The sequence below is a fragment of the Papio anubis genome, chromosome 9 (assembly GCF_008728515.1).
Source record: "Papio anubis isolate 15944 chromosome 9, Panubis1.0, whole genome shotgun sequence".
NCBI lineage: Eukaryota > Metazoa > Chordata > Mammalia > Primates > Cercopithecidae > Papio > Papio anubis.
In genome coordinates, this window is record NC_044984.1 from 90,183,757 (window position 1) to 90,207,449 (window position 23,693).

The window sequence follows — 23,693 nt, forward strand, 5'->3', positions numbered from 1 at the left end:
GGTAATCTTATACTCCCTCCAACATAACTAGCACAATTTTACTTTATAGAAAAAATATATTTAATATGCCGGGCATGGTGGCTCATGCCTGTAATCCCAGCACTTTGAGAGGCCGAGGCGGGCAGATCACGAGGTCAGGAGTTCAAGACCGGGCTGGCCAATATGGTGAAATCCCATCTCTACTAAAAATACAAAAAATTAGCTAGGTGTGGTGGCACGCGCCTGTAGTCCCAGCCACTCAGGAGGCTGAGGCAGGAGAATCACTTGAACCCGGGAGGCGGAGGTTGCAGTGAGCCAAGATTGCGCCACTGCAATCCAGCCTGGGCAACGGAGCAAGACCCTGTCTCAAAAAAAGAAAAGAAGAAAACCCATATATTTAATATTAATCAGCTTATTAGTTATTCATTACATTATTCAAAGATAGCATTTAAAAAGTATTGAATATTTGAATATTTTCAGTTATAAATTTACGCCAACTGCAGGAATGACTACAAACATTTCGGGAGAAATCCCTGGAACTTTTGCCTAATATAATCTAATGAAAAGACAAATCACCTCCATAGTAAAACCTATTTCTTTCTTTTTTTTTTTTTGAGACAGAGTCTTGCTCTGTCGCCCAGGCTGGAATGCAGAGGCGTGATCTCAGCTCACTGCAACATTCTGTCAGATGAGTACATGTATCCTAGTATGTTCCGAAACAGGCTTTCTGCTTCCATGGATAGGTGGCCGCTTGGAAGTATGTGAAGTTTCCAGGGTTGCAGTGAGTGGGAATTCTGGTTTCATGGAAAGAGAAGGCTGGACAAGAAGACAGCATAATTGACATGTGGGCGTCTGCAGCTGGTTGGTTTAATTTTAGAACATTTGTCCTTGACTGTGCCCCTTTAAGTGAAGCACCTACTTGTCTTAGAGAAGTGTGTCTGTCTTTTGGGCAGCACCAAAATCCTTTTGCTTATACTCTGGAGCATTCAGCACACTGTTTCATCAGATAGCCCACCCTTTAAAGTGGGAAAGTCTTATCTTCCGAGATAGGACAATATAACCTAATAAAGCTCTCAATGGAGCAAGCTGAGGAATGCAGTGCACTCAAGTGACTTACTTGTACGATAATAACCTCGATTTGTAAGTACACAAAAGCCTCTTTGCATGTTTCAAGGGCATATTTACAGTTTTAAAGTGATGCAAAGGCAGCTTCGTAAATATCTTCAGGGAAAAGGGAAATGACAGAACTGTGAGGAATGAGAAACAAGATAGAAAACAAATTAGAAATAAAGACGGGGGTAAAAATAAATTTTAAACATTCTTCAATACATGTGGAATCCTAGCCTTTTTTCTTTTTGCCCTCAGGACTTGAAGTCAAAGGATCTGAGTGTCAGAAACGTCCTTAGCAATCAAGGGCTAGTCCAATTAGAGGAAACTGAGGCTCTGAGGACTTGAAGTGATTTGCCAAGTGTCAATCAATAGGTTGGTGACGGAGTTAAGACTGGAAACCAAATCCTAACCTCCAACCTAATGATTTTTTCACTATATCCCATTTTATACTTGTTTTGGAGCTAGCCATTCCTGGATTAAAATTAAATTTAAAACATAGGATTAAAGAAAATATTATATATGACTGATACCATCAGCACTTGTCAACCAAATAATGGATAGGACTAACTGTGCCACCTTTATTCTGTTAATGGATGTGATTAACTGAACACTGGATAAAAGTAGTGATACCTGCTTCTGCCTGGCTTGCAAAGATGTAGTGAACATTTTCTTCAAAGGTCTGAGACGTGGAAATGTCTTGAAAAATCACTGCCCTTTATAAATAAAATTGATTGGTGTGTTGCTTTTTGCTGGGAACCTGCCTTGTTTTTGTCAATCTCCCTTCTTTGGGACTGAGTCCTCCTGGGGAATACAGCTCGGTGACTAGGATTCATGGACAGGCCTGTTGGATGCTGTCTGTCTACATGGGTAACTTCTCAATACTGATCACCTCAATTTCCTATCACAATGCTTGGCCCACAGTTAGAAGATCCCGTTACTTCATCTTGGATCATCAATCTCTTGCTTGCTTGACCCATGCTGGAAATCGCATGTATGATCTCTTTGTTTTTTTTCCCTGCCCATTCTTCCCCACTCTTTCTCCCTCTCTTTGTACCCAACTTTACACTCCAGCCATACCAAGATCCCCTTTCTGTTCCTAGAAAGCTCCATGAACTTGCTGCCTTCCCAGCTGTTGCCCATGCTATTCCCTAGCTGGATCACTTGCCACACCTCTCTGTCATTGCCACCCATTCCGCTCCCACCCTCTACTTGGCCAACTCATGCCAATCTTTTAGATGTCATCTTTGATGTAACTTTATTCAGGAAGCTCTCTGAATCATCCCTGTTCCTTCTATGTGCTACTTCAAGCACCTGTTATTTCTTCCAGACTTAGAATATACCATGTCTGTTTTTAAATTTGCTTAATTGCTTGTGTTTCTCTCTAGACTGTGAGTGAGACATGAGTGCAGGGGACCTTGTCTGCTTGCCCATCAGTGTGTAGGCAATGCTTGGCATATATGAGTTAACACATATTTGTTGAAAACTCATATTCATGCTTAATAATGACTTATGTTTTATAAACTGTTTTAATTTTTATCTCATTTCATCCTTAGAGTAAATCTATGATGTGGTATTATCCATTCCCATCTTTCAGATACAGAAACTTTATCTCATTTCATCCTTATAGCAAATCTATGATGTGGTATTATCCATTCCCATCTTTCAGATACAGAAACTCTGAGAAGATGTTAATTAACCTATCCAAGGTCACCTAGCTAGTAAGTGGCAGAGCCAGTACTTGAACCCAGGTTGTTGGAGTCCAAGTTCAGTGCTATTACCATTACATCACAGCTGACTTTGTTTGGTTATAGAATACATAGCAAGTGATCAGGGAGTGAAATGATCAGACCTTCCCTTCAGGCAAAGAAAAGACTCTGAACCATGGTAAAGGCAGTTTGAGGACTAAGAGATGTAGTGGGGAGCAGGGGAAGAACAGTCACATGTGAGAAGCAAAGAAATGAATGTTGGAACAAAAACAGAACTAAAGGCTGAGCTTTGGGGGCCATCTATGGTTAGAGGTCAGAAAGGAGAAGAGCCAAAAATAATATATATATTAAAAAAAAAGGGATCCATGAGCAATATGGGAAAACAGTGAAAATTCATTATCATAGAAGCCCAAGGAAGTGAGAATGCAAAGTAAAAAAAAAATGTAATTAACAATGGCAAATGCAATTTATTAGAAAAAAGGAGATTACAAAAACCTTTCTGGGTTTGGCTGGATAACAGAAGACTATTGAGGGTTTAGATAGAATAAGGGACAGCTATAAAGGATTCAGGAAAGAGCATGAGACAAGTAAATGGAAGCAAGAAAGAACTGATTGAAGAATTTTGGCAGTTGATTCATTCATCAGTTGATGGATATTTGGGTTGTTTACAGATTCTGGGTGTAATGAATAAAAGTGCTATGAACATTCACACAGAAGTCATTATGAGCATGTAAGTTATTTTTCACGGGTACTTAGGAGAGGAATTGCTAGGTGGTATGGTAAGTGTATATTTATAAGGAACTGCCAAAGTGTTTTCTAAAGTTGTTGTACTATTTTGCATTTCTAGCAGCAATGTATGATGAAAATTTTAGTTGCTATACCTCCTCTCCAACATTTAGTGTTATCAGTCTTCTGAGTTTTAGCCTTTCTGGTGAATGTGAGCAGTATCTCCCTGTGGTTTTAATTTGTATTTCCCTGTTGAGTAATGATGCTGATCACCATTTCATGCGTTTGACATGCATCCTCTTCTTTGGTGAAGTGTCTGTTCAAATCTTTTGCTCAGTTTTAATTCTTGTTTTCTCCTTATTGAGTTATGAGTTCCTTATGAATTATGATATGTAAATATATATTCAGTTTGTAATGATTTGTAAATATTTTCTATCTGTGGCTTCCTTTTAACACTTTCCTTAACAGTGTCTTAATAGCAATAGGTTTTTATTTTATTTTATTTTTTGAGACAGGGTTTTGCCCTGTCACTTGGGCTGGCTGGAGAACAGTGGCACGATCACGGCTCACTGCAGCCTCAACCTCCTGGGCCCAGGTGTACCTCCCAAATAACTGGGACTACAAATAACTGGGACTACAAGCAAGCACCACCACACCTGGCTAACTTTTTAATTGTTTGTAGAGATGGGAACTTACTATGTTGCCCAGGCTGTTCTCAAACTCCTGGGCTCAGGTGATCTGCCCACCTTGGTCTCCCAAAATGCTGAGATTACAGCCGTGAGTCATTGTGCCTATCCAGTTTTTAATTTCTATGATGTTCAGTTTACCAGTATTTCTCTTTTACAGTTTGTGTCTTTTGTGTCCCATCTAAGAAATTTTTGCCTAAACTCAAGGTCATAAATATTTTCTCCTAGAAGTTGTATAGATTTCAGCTCTTAAACATTTAGGTCTGTAGTCCATTTTGAGTTATTTTTTCTCTACAGTTGAACTAAGCGTTGAGGTTCTTTTTTCTGTCCCTTCACATATGAATGTCTAATTAATCCAGCACTGTTTATTAGAAAGATAAACCTTTCTTCATTGAATCAGCGTGGTAACTTTGTTTGATGTGCTTTTCTTTACAGTTTGTTTTATTTTTTACTTGGGGTTTATTGAGCTTCCTAGATCTGTGGATTTATAACTTTCACCAAGTTTGGAAATTTTTTTCCTGTTACTCCTACAAAGATGTTTTTTGTCCTCAGCTTCTTCTTTTAAACTCCAATTACTCGAATGTTAGACCACTTAATATTGTCCCACAGTTCACTGATGCTCTTTTTACTTAATCCTCTTTTCTCTCTGTGATTCATTAACTTATAGTTTCTATTGTTATGTCTTCAAGTTCACCAAACTTTTCCTCTGCACTATCTAATCTACTGTCAGTCCCTGGTAATAATTTTTTTTTTTTTTTTGAGATGGGGTCTTGCTCTGTCTCAGCTCACTGCAACCTCTGCCTCCTGGGTTCAAGCAATTCTCCTGCCTCAGCCTCCTGAGTAGCTGGGATTACAGGCACCTGCCACCACACCTGGCTAATTTTTGTGTATTTTAGTAGAGACGAGGTTTCACCATGTTGGCCAGGCTGGTCTAGAACTCCTGACCTCAAGTGATCCACCTGCCTCAGCCTCCCAAAATTCTGGGATTACACATGTGAGTCACTGCACCCAGCCCCTTGTAGTATATTTTTTTATTTCACATATTGCATTTTTCATCTTTAGAAGTTTCACTTACATCTTTTAAAAATATCTTCCATTTCTCTCTTCTACATGTTCATGTTCTTGAACATATGGAGTATATTTGTAGTAGATGATCTAATGTTCTGGTTTGCTAATTCTACCAGCTGTGTCATTTCTGGATGTTTTTATTCATCAATTTTTCTTTTGGTTGGGAGTCATACTTTCATGCCTTGTAATTTTTTATTAAACATTAGACATTGTGAATTTTACATTTTTGCTTGATGGATTTTGATTTATTTCTCTAAAAAGGGTTAGACTTTGTTTTGACAAGCAGTTAATTTATTTGAGATCACGTTCAGCTTTTTGAAGATTGCTGTAAATTTTTTTTAGGGTGAATCCAGTTTTGCCTTTATTTTAGTGCTAATTTAACCCAATTACAAAAGTTTTCTGAGGGCTCTACCAGATGCCTGTGAATTATGAGGTCTTTCCAGTCCAGACAGTGAGAAAGTGAACTATTTGCAGCCTCAGAGGAATACTAAGAATGATTCAACTACTACTTTCTGACAGTTCTTTATTCACTCTTTTAGAGTTTACCTCACATATATGCAGCTTAGTATTTAGCCAAAAACTTAAGGAGACCTTTGTGTACAGACCTCTGGACTTCTCTTATGTAACTTGCTCCTCCCCATATTCTACCCAACAAATTCCAGCTGCCCTGGCCTCCTTGAGGACTCATCTCTCTCTCTTCAACTTAGTGGGTCCACTGGACTCTGGTTCTCCTTCCTATGTGGTGGCTTGGAAATGTCCCGTCAGCAATTGGGGCAATTGTGGGGATTGTTACGTTTGTTTCTTCTTTCTCAGAGTACAGTCTTGTGCTGCCTGTTGCCAATGTCTGAAAACAATTGTATCATCTTTTTTTGTTTGTTTGTTTGTTTGTTTTCTCCTTTAAGCTGTGTGTTTGTCGTGGGGAAAGAAGAGGCGGGCAGTCATTCCTGTAGCAGTTAATCCCTCATGAGCAGAAGCAGAAATCTCATTTCAAACTGATAAGTTTTAAGAGGTTGGGACTTTTGGAGTGTCAGGACTGAGACAAAAGGAAAAATCAATCTGATTTTAAGGAGATTAGTTTGAACACTAAAATGTAGTTATTCTGTCTTTCTTATTCCTTCTTTACTCCATCTCCCTTTCTTCCTTAAAGGGGAGAGGATTCTACTTGAGATTGATTTTCCTTTAAGCAAATGAAAGTTGCAAGAATCGCTTCCTATATAATTTGTTGTATTAGGAGGTATGCACAGCATCTAAATAGCAGAAACTATAGTGTTGCAGATATCCTTTTTTTCCCCCTGAAGTAAATGAAAATTACAACAGCTCTGGGTAGATATTTCACTTCTTGGGTTAAAAGTTCCTAGACTTTCATTTTGGTCCTGCTGTCATTCAATAGGATCAGAACAAAGCTATGCATACTTCCATGCTTCAGTCAATTAACTGTAATATCGAGGTATTTTAATGCAGAATGTAAAATTCTGTGCATAGTAAAAGTGAATTTTCCCGAGGCAGGACAAATGAGATATTCTTTTTTTTTTTTTTTTTTTTTTTTTTTGAGATAGAGTCTCACACTGTCTCTCAGGCTGGATGGAGTACAGTGGCGCGATCTCAGCTCACTGAAACCTCCACCTCTAGGGTTCCAGTGATTCTCCCACTTCAGCCTCCAGAGTAGCTGGGATTATAGGCACTTGTCACCACGCCCGGCTAATTTTTTGTATTTTTAGTAGAGATGGGGTTTTACCATGTTGGCCAGGCTGGTCTCGAACTCCTGATCCGAAGTGATCTACCCACCTTGGCCTCCCAAAGTGCTGGGATTACAGGTATGAACCACTGCGCCCGGCCCAAAAGAGATATTCTTATAAGTAAAGTGCATTAAAAGACATTGGAAGAGTCACCTATGTTGTCTAATTTACCTATAAAACGTAGTCACACTAGAAAAACGATAAACTATGAACACTTAGTTGTGAGCATCCAGAATAATTCTTTAAGTCTACCTAATTATATCTACATTTCTATTAACACATAGCTTTTTTCTTTTATCCCCCTTTTTAAGAGTGAGGCAACTCTTCGGCTGGGCGCGGCGGCTCACGCCTGTAATCCCAGCACTTTGGGAGGCCAAGGCAGGCAGATCACAAGGTCAGGAGATCGAGACCACGGTGAAACCCCGTCTCTACTAAAAATACAAAAAATTAGCCAGGCGCAGTGGCGGGCGCCTGTAGTCCCAGCTGCTCGGGAGGCTGTGGCAGGAGAATGGCGTGAACCCGGGAGGCGGAGCTTGCGGTGAGCCGAGATCGCACCACTGCACTCCAACCTGGGGGACAGAGCGAGACTCCTCTCCAAAAAAAAAAGAGTAAGACAACTCTTCAACTGTAATGAGACCAAATGCTAGTGAACTTATCCATGGTGGCAAAACCTTTTAGCCATTTTTTCATGTTTAAGTCATTAAAGTTATTTTATTACCTCCTGTTTATACCCTTAATTAATCTTCCTTATAAAAATGCATATATATACATATCCATTATTCATATTATATATGTTAAACACGTTCCCTGACTGGGTGCCACAGAAAACCACCACAGCTGGCAATTAGCTTGATGTTAAAACTAATTGAGTTTCTTGTTGAACATGTGTGTGCCTACTGGGGATTTCCAAAATGCAGACTTAGACTAGAATGTACTTTCCATTTTTTTCATTCAAGAGCCTTTATCAGGAGCAACCCCAATGTGCTGATTAAGGTTTAAAAAACTTTCAAGTTTTAAATGCTGTTACCCTAGTAGAGAGATCCTGGCTACCAAGCAGACTTCAAAGGGACCTCCAACTTGCCCTTAGCCACAGACAAATATTTGCTGTTACTCTAGTACTCGGCAGCATAGGGCCACTTTGTCCTTCACTTGTAGGAGACCTTGAGGATAAGTATTGATCACCATCATGAAAGGTTTTCTCAGTCTAGATGAATCTCATGTATCTTTTCCCATTAAGTTTCAGTTTGAAGTATGAGGATTAGTTGCAAGCGTTGAATTAAGAAAGAGAACTAAAGGCTGAGTCAGAAAAAAAGACTTGCAGAAATAAAGACCAGCAATTGGCTTTAAAAGTAAAAAGCAGTTATTTTTCTCTCTACTTTGTCCTGTATGTACTGAAGTATGATCAGTTTAACTGAAAGACAGGTGAGTCTAATTCATATGATTCATATAGAGACAGAAAACAGTAAATGCTGTGAAATTGTCTCCTTTTGCTCATGGAGTAGAGATTTATATAGGAGAGCTGAAAGTACAGAGTTTTTCAGGATATATAAGCATTGGGTTTATAGAGCAAGAAAGCTCACAGTAGAAATTCTGGGCTCGAAAGAGAAATTGGCAAACAATCTAACGCTCATTTCGGCTTCTAAAACTGTTTCTTTCTTATACATTTAGATAAGAAAAGGCATTTCTAACATAAATCAATTGCAAATGTGGCTCATATAAATTCTGACTGTGTTTCTCATCATCAGTGTCATTTTTATTTTTAAATAATGACAAAGCCATAATTAAATAAGATAAAAATCCTAAGTTTCTGTGACCTTAAGCCTTTTCATAAAGAAATACTTGTTTATTGGTTCAAACTTTACTTATTGAGGAAATGCTTTGTATCAGGCACTCAGACTCTGGATACAAAAATGGATAAATTAATAATGCATAAGATTCCAATTGTCCTCTAATTCTTGAAAATTGATCTCTATCAAAAGTGGTATTAGAAACAGCTCAAAATATTTTTAATAATCAGAAGAGAACATGAGGTCATTTAACTGAAATTTCTCAATGCAAGAAGTTCCTCTATAATGGCTGATACCCATTCATTCTCTACTAGCTCCTACAGCCTCATCAGGCAGCATGTTTCAGGTTTAGAAAAGTCTAATTATCAAAAAGTTCTTCTGTGTTAAGCTAGAGTCTGTTCCCTGTAACTCCTAATACTGGCCTTGGAGCTATACAAAATGTCTATTTTGGCCAGGCGCGGTGGCTCAAGCCTATAATCCCAGCACTCTGGAAGGCCAAGGTGGGCGGATCACCTGAGGTCAGGAGTTCAAGACCAGCCTGGCCATGGCAAAATCCTGTCTCTACCAAAAATACAAAAAAAAAAAAAAGTTAGCCGGTCATGGTGGTGCGCACCTGTAATCCCAGCTACTCGGGAGGCTGAGGCAGGAGAATCGTTTGAACCCGGGAGGTGGAGGTTGCAGTGAGCCGAGATCATGCCATTGCACTCTAGCCTGGGCAACAAGGGTGAAACTCCATCTCAAAACAAAACAAACAACAAACAAACAAACAAAAAAACAAGTCTATTTTATCTTCAATATGAAGGTCCTTCAAAGGTTTAAGGGCAGTCAACGACTTAACTTCTATTCTCCAGGTAAATTATCTATAATGTCTCATATCACATAGTTTCTACACCATTTACCACTCTTGCTAAGTAGCAAATGACCTCTCTGTAACTTCTAAGCACATGTTACTAATGACGGTGTTTTCTAGACATTTTCCCTTCCATGATGTCAGGTGAATTCTAGCCTCTATTTCTGAACCTTTCTTTTTCCAATTTTATTTTTTTGATCCACATAAATTTCAAAGATTTTTCCATAATGTAATATTCAGATTTTAAAAGACCTAGAGTATTTGCAACACAGCTGTTGGGGAAGAAATAAAGCTGACTGAGTGGAGACGGTAACATGAGAGAGAAAAATATGTTTTTATGAGACTTATTATTTACATAGGCTCTTGAGCACCCACTTCTAATCATGGAAAAACCAGAATGCAAGACTGAAGTTCCAATGTCATTATTTTGGGAGGTGAGAAAGGGGAGGAAAGAGTCACTTCCACATCTGAATTAGAGTGTTTTGATGTGACCTGCACATTTCTATAACATCTGTCATTGCATCATTTAGTTCATAAGAAAATAATATTTCTGGTTACATGCCAATGAAACTGACAGACCAACTAGGTGTCAAAGCTGAGGTCACAGAGGGGTGGGGTTGTGGAGAGCCACAGCAGTAAAACATGTAACTGTCCCTTAAGCAGCTGAAGTGACGCCGGAGGCTGACTGGAAACTGAGCAGGAGATTAAAATGGCCTTTGAGGATGACAGCAATTGGAGTCAGCTCTATAGGTAACGGACACCCTTGGCTACACTCACAGCACCTGCCAGAGCATCTAGAAGTAGCTAACTGCTTTATTAAGTGGGCTTTTAAAGAAGGAGAGCTGGCTGGGTGCGGTGGCTCACGCCTGTGATGCCAGCACTTTGGGAGGCCGAGGCCAGCGGATCACCTGAGGTCAGGGGTTTGAGACCAGCCTGGCCAACATGGCGAAAACCCGTCTCTACTAAAAATACAAAAATTAGCTGTGCGTGGCATCAGGTGCCTGTAATACCAGCTACTCAGGAGGCTGAGGCAGGAGAATCGCTTGAACCCAGGAGGCGGAGGTTGCAGTGAGCTGAGATTGCACCACTGCACTCCAGCCTGGGTGACAGAGCGAGATTCCGTCCCCTGGCCCCGCCAAAATAAAGAGCTAAAAAAGCAGCAGAAATAATACATCACTGAACTCCTGGCTGTCACTTTCTACCTGTGCCTGGTGCATGTTTTATAAAGTTCTTGGAAAACCAGTGTGTGTGAGAGTTCTTATTGCAGTACTTCAAATTGAGAATCTTTTACACATGTTATAACTCCCTAACTTGAACAGGACCTTAAGAGAGGTTTTTTAAAGCATATTAACCTGTCATATAAATCATGAGGAGTGTCTATCCCTAATAAAAGAATAAAGGCAAGTCCCGAAAGGGAAGCCAGAGGAGGGCTAGAAATCTAACTTGTTCAGTCACTCACTGCAGAGCAGCCTCTTAACAGAATCACTTGGAAATTCCTTCATGAGTCTGAAATACCAACCAGATGTAGGTGGATACATTTCTTTCAGTTTTGATAAGACATTTTACTTTAAGCTCATACTTGTATCTTACCATAACATTGCTGTCTAAAAATATCTTTTAAAACATAGTTCCTTATCTTGTACTTGACATTCATAACACAGTTTAAAAAGAATTTGTAAAGTCTTAGTAAATATGTCAAACTAAATATGGAATGAAGAGACATGAATTGTTCTTTGTACCTCTAATTTGTTCACTTTTATCTAAACCTAACTCCCACTCTATTATTGCCTGTCTAGGTAGATGACTGGGCTACTGCTTTAATGAAAAGATACAATTCTTGTGTTCACTTTATCTACTATTAAATGCCAAGACTGATGTTGTCCTCTAACTCAATGTCTGTCCAAAAGTGCTAAGTAAATACATAGACCCTCAATGCTCTTGGAGACTTTGACAGTTGACCAAAGTTAGTACAGGAAGTCCCTAACTTACAACTGGGTTGTGCTCTAAAGATGTATTTGTAGGTCAGTTGTCTGGGCTTTAGAAGGCATTTTGTGTCTATTTTGTTTACTACCATACCCTCAGAGCCTGGGAAGGTGCTGGACACATAGAGGCACCCACATATTTGCCGAGTGACAGGATGAACTGGCCCCAAAAGTCTACTTCACTAATAATGTAATATAATTATGATTATTCATAATAGCACTTATATAGTACTTAGCCATTTATAAAACATGTTTATATATGCTTTATCTTATTCTTTCTCACATTGATCCAACTTTCAAAGGAAGAATCCAAGGCCCCTAAAATACAGAGATAGCCTTTCGGGGCACTTTTGAGATTTGAGTGTGCAATGAGAGAGATGGAACTAGACAGATAATAGCAGAAGTGGAGAACCCACTTAAGAGCTGGCACCACCAGAGCCTGGTGACAAACTAGAGCCCAACTCCTACACGCAGACTGCCATATCGTGTCCGGTATCATTATAAATATAGATAAATGTCATTCATTAATACAAAGCAGAGACTCAGAAAGAAAGACTTAGGGACTCCTTTCCTTTTTCCTCTGCCTTCCTTTTCTTTGATAGTTAAGTGACATCCTTATGTTCAGTGGCTAAAAAGGGTGCTCCTCTTATGGTAGCAAGAAATAAGATTTCCCTAAAAGAGTTTCACCAAAGTTATGGGCTCCTGCGTAGCTAGCTGGAAGACTTAGTGATCTTGCTAAGCAGTGTCCAACACAAGCCCTCTTCTATTGGAGTTGTTGGATGTAAAATATTTTCTTAAGTCATAATCTATATTCAGAGTTAAATGGGACATTCAAAGGTCTTGACCTAAGCCTCTGAATCTGGACATAAATCCTCTCTGTACCGTTTCTCACTGTAGATCATTCAGCCTTTGTGGAAACATTTCATGGGATGAGAAACTGAAGGGAGTTCATTTGGTCTTTGGATACATCGAGTTTTTTAGAAAGTTACTTGGTCATACTCTCGCCTTTTGAAAGCATCAGAGCTCATTTAATCCCTCTTCAAACATCTAAAGAATGCTAGCAATTCCTGAACATCCATAAATCCTCTCTCATAGGCGAAATATCCCAAGTTAATTGTTCATTATATAACGAGGTTTCTCATTGATCTCACCAGTTCTGCTCAGCTTTCTCTAGGTAGGAATATCTTGACCTGAGCATAATATTCTAGCTGTGCTTGCCTAGATGGGAAGACAGAAGGACTGTTCTCTTCTTTTGTTTGGAGCATTATTCTTCCATGAATGTAGCCTAAGATTGCATTCACTTTTTTGGCAGTCATGGTATACTATTGACTCACGTTGATCACAGCCAACTAAAACCTTCAGTTCTTTTTCACATGAATGGCTGATAAGTCACACCTCTCTGGTATAGTACAGCTGATTTTTGTAAAAAGGAATTTATATTTATCACCGTTAAGTTTAATCTCATACATTTTACTCAAGAATCTTTCACACTGTCCCCTGAGTTTTCTTTCTTAAACAGTTCTGATTATGTTATCTCTACTCAGAAGAACTGTTGATGGATCTCCACTACCTACATGATTGAGTCCAAACTGCTTCCCATGGAGCACCCAGGGCGGACCTCATCTTCCTCCATCTCCCTTTCTTCCCCACCTCCCACCACACCACTCTCTCCAACCACTCTCAGGATTGGCTTTCCTTACCCAGGTGCACTTTTCCATGGAACTCCCTGCTCTACCTTTCAACTCTTACCCATCCTTTAAGAGACAGCAATTTGAAAGTCCCAATCAGACTGTGAACTCCTTAAAGACAGGAATATACTATAATGAGGTACAGGTAATAGCTCAGAAATTTCTCACAAAAAAGTTTACTTTGTTTGTTTTGGCAAGGAAAATAATATTTAAACCTCTCTCACTGAAGAAAGTTTTCTCCCCCAACTAGTTTCTCCTCCCAGCTCCAAAAATGCAGGTGAATTGAATGTAGCTTAGCAGTGCTTACGGAGAGAAAGTAACAAGCTTGGCCATTTATCCCAGTGAGCCAAATAGCTGCACAAGCTTGTCTACAGTGTCACAAGGCGGTTGTTTTTCAGAACCACAAAACAACTCCCCTTGCAACCAACTCAGCATTGTGACAAAGAGCCCAGCTGGGAGCATGAGGCACCCTTCCCAATCATTTCCCATATTGATGAAAAAACTAAACAAACCCCCCAAGTGAACCTTCAGATGCATCTTACACTGTTTTCCAAGAGGTGGTGATAGATCTGTACCTTTCCATCTAAACAGGAGCCCTTTGTGCTAGGCCTTTGCAGACTGGGAATAGAGCCTGTGGTTTGGATTTGCAGAGGGATGGAACTCATGACATCGTCCTTGTTGAGATCACACTGACCAACTGCCTGCCCGAGAATCTGTCTTCCTAAATGGCTAACCTATGAGACACTTAGCAAGTTATCTCTCCAACACACTGTTTAGTGTGTCTGCACATCCCTTATTCTGCCATAAACGTGCTTTAAACCATATGAAGCAATACAAAGTTGTCATCAGTAACAATAACAACAATAGTGCAACAGTTGGTTTACTTGACCAACATCCATTGAATATGTCAGGCAGCACATGAGATGCTAAGGTAGTGTTTCTCCAAGTGTGGTCTGGGCTACCTTAGGGAGCTCGCTAAAGAATGTGATAAGTGCTATGACAGAGGTGAATGTAGGATGCTGTGGGTGCACGCATGTGATGCATGTGTACACTGCACCTAACCCAGAATCTTGGTGCAAGGTGAAGTTTAAGCAAATTCCTTAAGGATGAGTGGGAATGATCTAGTATTTCTCCATCTACCCTAAAATATTTGAGTGACTTAATTAGCTTAAATGAATGAGAGGCAGGACTAGGGGGAGGGGATCAGCAAAGGAGAGCCCTCCCCCACCAAGCCAAGGAGGGTCAGGGAGGAAGAAAGAACATGGCACCTGAGAGTGATCCAAGCAGTTCAATGGATCCAGCTAGAGGCTACAGCTAAGGAGGCAGGGATGAGACAGGAGGCCAGGGGGGCACTCAGACAGGGCCTAGCCAGCCGCATTCAAGAACGTGGACTTCATGACAATGCAACTGGGGAGTCGCTGAAGAGTTTTAAGCAAGGAAGTAACATTTGTATTTTTAAAATTTCCTTGAGAATGCAGTATAGAGAATAAATTGGGGAGCAAGCAAGACAGAACAGAACGTTCAGGAGAATGCTGCAATTACGCAGAAGAAAAATAAGGGTGGTTTGCTCTAAGATAGTAGCTACAGGGATGGAGAGAGGCATACCCACTAAAGAGAGACCCAAGTGGCAGAATGGGAGAGGACCTGGTGGATGATCGAAGCTGGCTGAAGGAGAGAAAGGAATTGAGAGAAACTCTCAGCTTTTTGCTTTGACAGGCTTCTCTGGGTTAGACAGCAATGCCATGTATATATCTATTTTCTCTGTAAAGCAGGAGGCAAGCTCTTTAGCTGAGAGTGAGCAGGGGGTTTGCAGAGGGGTCAGGGAGAAGAGAGAAGCTTTGAAAGAGTCTCTGCAGGGAAGAAAGAGAGCGGAAGGGAAGAAGGACTTCCAGGGAAGTTTCAGGGCAAACTTAAGACTGGAAAACATAAAGGCATCTCTCAGTATGATTGTGTTGTTATTTTCTCCAGTAGAGTTCAGTTCTCTAGGCGAAGGAGCAAGAAGATGAACAGTGAGATTAAGCTAGGATTGGGACGCGATGGAAGGATGAGAGGGCAGTGGAATTGAGAGAAAATCGTGGGGGCAAGCTAAGTATCACGTCCATTTTTACAGACAAATAGGAGCCAGAGCACAGATAAAACAAGTGGTCTACTGGGACTTAACTTGGAATCTTAAAAGAAAAACTTCAGCCAAATTCAATTTAAAGGAGTTTAATTGAGCAATGAACGACTTGCGAATTGGGCAGTCCCCAGAATCACAGCAGATTCAAAGAGATGCCACCGCAGCCAGTGGTGGAAGAAGATTTATAGACAAAAAAAAAAAAAAGAAATGATGTTCAGAAATTGCAAGTGAGGTACAGAAGAACTGGATTGGTACAGCTTGGCCTTTGCCTTATTTGAACACAATTTGAACATTCGGCAGCGTATGAATGGTTGAAGTATGGATGCTGGGATTGACCAAGACTCAGCTGTTGTTACAGGTGCATACTCCTAAATTAGGTTTTCAATCTTTTTTTTTTTTTTTTGAGATGGAGTTTCACTCTTGTCATCCAGGCTGGAGTGCAATGGTGCAATCTCCGCTTACTGCAACCTCCGTCTCCTGGGTTCAAGCGATTCTCCTGCCTCAGCCTCCCGAGTAGCTGGGATTATAAGCATGCACCACCACACTCAGCTAATTTTTGTCTTTTTAGTAGAGACGGGGTTTCACCACGTTGGCCAGGCTGGTCTTGAACTCCTGATCTCAGGTGATCCACCTGCCTCGGCCTCCCAAACTGCTGGGATTACAGGCATGAGTCACCACTCTCAGCCAGTTTTCAATCTTGTTTACCTATTAAATTAGGTTACAGTTTGTCCACAGCGGCTCAGATATAGAAGTACAGAGTCCTTCTCAGGCCATATTTAATTTGCTTTAACAGAAGTGAAAATCAGAAAGAGAAATGGCCAGAAGCGACAAACGGGAATGAGTAAGAAAGGTGGGATGTAGGGGCTGCCAATCACCTGGTTTTGGTTTCTGCAAACTACACTTTCTCAGCACACTCCCCTCCTCAGAGAGGGTGTCCCAGTGGGCTTACATTCTTCTGAGCTTTCCTGATCATCAGAGAGGGAGCTATGGTTACAAAAGGAAGAGCTTTGCACCCATTTGGATGTGTTAGGATGGAGGGCAAGGATGAGGGCTCCCGGAGAGTGAGGTGCCAGGCTCTCCTGATGCAGCACCAGTTTGATGTAAACTCCATTTACCTTTTTATTTGGGGGTGGTGGTGGGATCCGCGGCTATTTATTGGGACACAGAGTATGGGAGAAGTGTAGGCATCTGTTACAAAAGAAACTGGTGGAAAACCTCAAGGGCCTCAGAAGGGCCAGATTGGCTGAAACAAAAAGAAACAGAAATTCTTGACATAGATTAAACAGTGTAAGAGGGTGATCACATCTTCTCTCTTCAATTCAACTTTAAAACAGTGAAGCCTTTTTCAGTAGCAGCCAGAAGACACAGTCAGCACAAATGAACATGATGCCATGTAGAAAGCATGTGAATATTTTTCATAATTATTTTTGTTTTAGGAACCGGGATTATGAAGTGTAAAGTAACATCAGCAAACATAGCGGAGGCCTGGGAAGACTTCTGCTCCTCTGCCAGTGGCAGGAAGGGGAGGAAGAGAAGAGAAATACGACATAGAAAGAAGGGTGTTGTTCTGTTTCTGTTTGCTCATTAGCAAGATGAAGCATCCAGGAAGAGAATTTGTTTCTTAGAGATAAACTGAGTGTATGCAAACTGCCCAGCACTGAAACTGTTGTATTCTACGATGATCTCTGAACGTTGGTTTTCCCTTGTCCTCCTTAACAGAACAATTAAATATTAATATATTCAATACTTATTAGAAGATTAATTTTTTTTAAATTCTGCACACAAATTGAAATTGTGAAAGTATAAACCCTTTTACTTAAATAGGATTGTCAAGGTAGACGCTCTCCATCAAATTCTGTAAATCAAATTTCATAACATTAAGCAGAAAAATGTGTACAATGCTATATTTTAACTTTGTTTCCAATACTGTGATAATCCAGGGGCATTCCAAAAAATTGCTCCGATTACTGAATTTTTGAGAGTCAAAAAAGGGTGAAAAGTTAGATAATTTCAACATGAATGGAATATGAGGCCCTCAAAATCTGAAGGTCTCTAAAATCAACATTTCTCTTTCAGCACAGTATTTTCAAAGTTCTCTTCCTCCTTCAATATAGCATTCCAACTATTGCTCCCTCTCCCTTTTCCATCATGATTTGTTATCCTGTTAGTACTTTGCCTTGTCCCTGCTTGTTTTAGGTCATGTTTTGAAAATGTGAAATTGCTGTTCCCAACTTCTCTCTCACCTGTCATTTTAGAGTTTGCACGCACCATTCTGACAATGGTAACCCAACATAAATCAATTCATGTTGTTGCTTAATTGAACAAAAGTTGGACCCATAAATTAGTGAGATCTGTTTTCTTTCTTTTTTTTTGAGACAGGGTTTCACTCTGTTGCCCAGACTGGAGTGCAGTGGTGTGATCATGGTTCACTGCAGCTTCAGCCTTTCTAGGCTCAGTGATCCTCCCACCTCAGCCTCCCAAGTAGCTGGGACTACAGGTGTGTGCCACCACATCCAGCTAATTTTTGTAGAGAGGGGGTTTCGCCATGTTACACAGGCTGGTCTCAAACTCCTGGACTCAAGCAATCCACCCACTTAAGCCTCCCAAAGTGGTGGGATTATAGGCATGAGCCACCGTGTCCACCCAAGATTAGTTGCAAAAGTGTTTTCAATAATGGCAGCATTAATGGACTAAGTTTAATCCTCCCTTTGGCTCAGTTCTTAGAACTTTCTCTTTTTTCTTTTTTTTTTTTTTTTTTGAGGTGAAGTCTCACTCTGTAGCTCAGGCTTGAGTGCAATGGCATGATCTTGGCTCACTATAACTTCTACCTCCTGGGTTCAAGTGATTCTTCTGCCTCAGCCTCCTGAGTAGCTGGGATTGCAGGCGCCCACCACCTTGCCCAGCTAATTTCTTTGCACTTTGAGAGGCTGAGGCGGGCGGATCACCTGAGGTCAGGAGTTCAAGACCAGCCTGGCCAACATAGTGAAACCCTGTCTCTACTAAAAATACAAGAACTTTCTCTTTTTTCAATCCATACTCACTCCCTTGGCAATCTCATCCAGCTTCATAGCTTTAAATCTCACACATATATTTGGTCCAGCCCACTTTTCTGAACTCTAAACTCCATTGGCCTCCTAAGTATCTCCATGTGGATGTCTAAAAGGCAACTCATACTTAACATGTCTGAAAATGAGTTCCTGGTCTTCCTCTCCAGATCTGATCCCCGGCAAGTCTTCTCCATCTCAGTAAATGACCACTGCATTCTTCCAGGTGCTCAAACTAAAAACATACTTACTTCTTTCTCTTACACTCTACATCCAACCTGTCAGCAAATGCTGTTGGTTCTATCAACAAAATAGATCCAGAATTCAACCACTTTTCACCGTTTCTACCTCTGCCCTCTGTCCCATGCACCAATGAGTCTTGCCTGAATTATTGCAATAGGATTCTAAATGGTCCCCCTGCCTCTTCCCTCACCCTTCTTCCCTCTTTGGTCTTTTCTTAACACACAAGCCAGAGTAATCCTACTAAAAATAGATAATATCACCCCACAACTTAAAATCTCAAAATCACCAATGGCTTTTTTTTTTTTTTAATTATTGTTTTTTTTTGAGATGGAGTTTCACTCGTTTGCCCAGGCTGGAGTAAAGTGGCATGATCTCGGCTCACTGCAACCTCTGCCCTCTAGGGTTCATGTGATTCTCATGCCTCCACTTCCCTAGTAGCTGGAATTTCAGGCACCCGCCACCATGCCCGGCTAATTTTTGTATTTGTAGTAGAGACAGGGTTTCACCATGTTGGTCAGGCTGGTCTCGAACTCCAGATCTCAGGTGATTCACCAGCCTTGGCCTCCCAAAGTGCTAGGATCATAGGCATGAGCCACCGCGCCCGGCCTCCAATAGCTTCTAATATCACCCAGACTAAAAACAAATGACTTTATAAGTAAGCCCAGAATAACATATGGTTCAAATTGGGGCTCCTTTGAGGGAATGCTAAAAATAATGAACAGGATTGAATTGATCTAGGCATAAGTTTGGGTCATCCTGGGCACCCCTTTTTGAGGGCCCACATGCCCACACTTCCCCATCACTCTGATCTCATCTACTACACTGCACCTGGACCCCTGAGCTTTGGTACCAACCTCCTGGAAGACTGGAAGGTGCCAGGCAGACTTCCTCAAGGCCTTTGCTCTTCTCTATGTATGTCCACAACTCACCTCTACTTTCCTTTGGGTCCTTATTCGAAAGTCTCAATGAGGCTTTCTCTGGGAGCCCCATCTCAACATAAGCCCCTTCTCCCCACCAGCACCCATCTCTGCTTTATTTTTTTTCCTTTGTACTTATCACTATGTAACATTCTACATATTTTACTTATTTACTTTATTTAGCACCTTACATTTAAAATATGATGCAAGGCGAAACATTAATACGTTAGATGACTTCATTAGAAATACTACTTAAAGTAGGTACTAACTAGAGAAAAAGTACTTCCCCTCCCTGCAAAAACCAAACCGATCAAACAACAAAGTATGCTAAGTGGTACTGAAGAACTGTGATGTTCATTCCCATACAGCTTATTTTAAATGATCTTGGATAACGCTAAGTGCAGAGTCTTCATTTGTTATAGATACTTCTTCTATCTAACGTAAAAGCAGTAACTTTATTATGCAAAGTGCATACCACCATATTACAAATTATCAGTCAAACTATATGTTGTATACAATACCTACTGATTACCAGAGAAATTTAGTTTTAGTTTTTCTCTTTTTTAAAAAAAAAATTTGGAGTTATAATAAAGCCTAATCATATAAATAACTTCAAGGCAAACTAATCCCAGCTCTGGAATAGGTTAGCTCAATAATTATAGCTATTATTTGACTCTGACTGCGTTATTTCAACTCACTGGGTTTCAGTTTCTTTGTCTGTAAAAGAGAGTTAATATTGGTGCTTAACTAAGGAGCTTCTTGTGAGAATAAGGGACGCAGTGCACTGGGAGTACCTGGCAGGTGGAAAGGCTTCAATAGCTATTAGCAGCCATCATAACTTGTGACTACTGCTACTGCGGAAATAGGCATGAACAGATTTCACCAATGGAATACAACAAGTAGTTAACCGAACAGTTGTGCTTAGAAAGCATTCCTACTCATATACGACTTTGTTTTATCTTTTATGAAATTCCAAATATTGGCCCGGCGCGGTGGCTCACGCCTGTAATCCCAGCACTTTGAGAGGCCGGGGCGGGCGGATCACAAGGTCAGAAGATAGAGACCATCCTGGCTAACACGATGAAACCCCGTCTCTACTAAAAATACAAAAAATTAGCCGAGCGCGGTGGCGGCGCCTGTAGTCCCAGCTACTCGGGAGGCTGAGGCAGGAGAATGGCGTGAACCTGGGAGGCGGAGCTTGCAGTGAGCTGAGATCGCGCCACTGCCCTCCAGCCTGGGCGACAGAGGAAGATTCCATCTCAAAAAAAAAAAAAAAAAAAATCCAAATATTGCTTAACATATCATAAATGTAAATGCCCACAAAACCATGATTAAGTAATTTATCATTTTCTGCACACTTATGCCATACTGACTTTATCACAAGATACTGAAACACAGCCCTTTCCATGGCCTGGAGACAAATGAATACTTGGATCTTGAAAGGCGTATTATCTACACAACGTATTTGGGGGATTAAGCATGCACTATCTCATATTATTTAATGAATCAGTCCATAAATTATCATGTTTACTCACTCACCCAGTAGGTTGTAAGGAGTGTGAAGGAAAGGAATGTATGTAGTTTTTGTATCTTTCACACTACTTGACTTGGCACAAAGGCATTTCAACTTAGTATAGTGGAAATAGCACTGGGCTAGAAGTCAGGAAACACAGATTTCAGCTGAGTAATTGAAGACAAGTCACTTCAACTATCTTCAGGCTGCAGATTACTCATAAGTAATATTCTTTTCCATTAACAACATTTAGACTCCTTTTCAAATGCTCTCATTCTAAGGAACACTAGCAAAAGGGGTTTTTACCAATGAATGTTGGGTTAATTACTATCCAACATCATTTTCCCATGCCTACCAGGTGAAAGAAATGTGACCCTTAATTATAGGGTTTGTTCACCCATGAAAACTTGCCAGGAACTCATGGTCCTTGTCACTGTCCTTTCTGTCAGACACAAATCCTTCAATTTGTTTTAAAGATAGAAAACCTGGGTGGAAGGAGGGCGAGCATCAGGAAGAATAACTAATGGTGCTGGGCTTAGTACCAATCCTGTGCAATAGGATGATCTGTGCAGCAAACCGCTATGGCACACGTTTACCTGTGTAACAAATCTGCATATCCTGCACATGTGCCCCTGCACTTAAAAGTTGGAAATAAAATTGTTAAGCTTGACTCTCTCATCTTACCATGTCACTTCTATATCTCCGTTTGTTTATGTTCCCCATTTCTCTTTTTTCTGCTTTAATTGAATAAAAGTAATAATCAATTTTTAAAAATAGAAAAATAGCAGACCTTCCTCTGCCAGCATTCCCCATCCCCTGCCCGGTTTTGTTTTGTCTCCTTAGTATTTACCACACTCCAACATAACATGGATTTTACCTATTTGTTCTCTATCTCCCCATCCCCACATTAGAATCTGAGGTTCATGGGTACCAGGATTTTTATGTGTTTGGTTCACTGCCATGTCCATGCCACCTGGAATGGGATCTGACACATAGTAGCTTGAAAATTATTTGAATAAATGGGTGAATAAACATTATTTAAGATCCTCTATTGGTTGCCCTTCCCACACCATAACTAATCTCATGTGACTACCAACTCATCTTCTCCACGTTAACCAAGGTTTCTGATCCTCATCCCTGGCCCAGGGCTTATTCATTTCTCCCTGCTTGTCATATCACTCATTTATTCATTCAGTTACAGACATATTGACTGCCTACTGTGATCCAAGCAATGTGCTAAATGCTAGGGACATACAGGTAAATAAAACGGATACAAGTCTTACCCTCTTTACTAATCCTTTACTTTTTTTTTCTTTTTTTTTTTTTTTTTGAGACAGAGTCTCACTCTGTCACCCAGGCTGGGGTGCAGGGGCGTGATTTCGGCTCACTGCAACCTCCGCCTCCCAGGTTCAAGCAATTCTCGTGCCTCAGCTTCCTGAGTAGCTGGGATTACAGGTGTGTGCCACCACACCTGGCTAAATTTTTTTATATTTTTAGTAGAGACAGGGTTTCACCATGTTGGCCAGGCTGGTCTTGAACCCCTGACCTTAGGTGATCTGCCTGCCTCCCAAAGCGCTGGGATTACAGGCGTGAGCCACCGTGCCCAGCCCAATAATCCTTTTCTATTCAACGATTACTTTGAGACCCAGCTACTCCCTCTGTTCTTGGTTTCTCTGTACTGCTGTCTGACTTTACAGTCTTGCCTTTGAATGGTACATTTTCATAATGCCCTGGAGAAAAATTTTAAAAATCTGTGGGCTTTGGTTACTATCCAATTTTGAATAGAGTTCTTTTAATAGAGAGTTAATAAAGCAGGGAGCAAGTCATGCTCACTTCTAAGGAGACAATAACTACATCCTTTTAGAGTTGCTTTTGGGCCACACTGGAACAGATGCTGTTTCCTAACAGTGATCATCGCAATTCCAGTCTCATGAGGCCTGACTGTGTGGCATCTAAGACGGTTTGCTACATCTCCCCACTTCCTTGTGTTTTCTGTATACAGAGGTAATCTGAGAGTGCTTCTTTTCCTTCCTGAAAAAGCCTAATTAACCCATCATTGTTAGCCTCAAGGTTATTATTATTGACTGCTCCAACTACATAGGAGGTTAAGCTCCCAATGGACACAGTATTGATATGCAAGGATGCCTGGCCCCAGGCCTGTCTGTGCCTTTCACCAGGGTTTTGGGAGCACTTAAACCTTCACCCCAGCATTTCCCACGCTGTGCTCTGTGGATCGCTGAGCTCTGTGGATCATTAGGGTCCTGAAAGATAGTAATGAATTCTGCATAACAAGGGTTTCATACCCAAATAAGTCCAGGAATGTCACATCCTAAATCTCCCATTTGGGGACACAGGGTACATAATGAGAATATTAATGTATTTATAAATGTTTCAATTTGTTAAATCCAGTCAGTGTTTCCCAGCCTAAGTTAACAATGGGATATTTTATTCTCAGTATACCACTACCACCTCAGAGGACATTACTACTCAGGAGAAAACTGTTTGGCAAATTCCATTTTACCTTCATGTCATATCCAGA

At 40.7% G+C, this 23,693-nt stretch overlaps 1 protein-coding gene and 1 long non-coding RNA gene across 5 annotated transcripts in view; one reads left to right on the plus strand and one right to left on the minus strand.

Annotated features, from left to right (window-relative positions):
* The window catches only part of NTN4 (netrin 4), a 122,253-nt gene that overhangs the window by 90,886 nt on the left and 7,674 nt on the right, over nt 1-23,693 (minus strand). The gene's annotated exons all lie outside the window — the stretch shown is intronic.
* On the plus strand, nt 881-17,181 carry LOC103875988. The gene is made up of 2 exons (XR_635018.4): nt 881-1,119; nt 16,874-17,181. It is a non-coding gene; the product is annotated as an uncharacterized LOC103875988 (long non-coding RNA).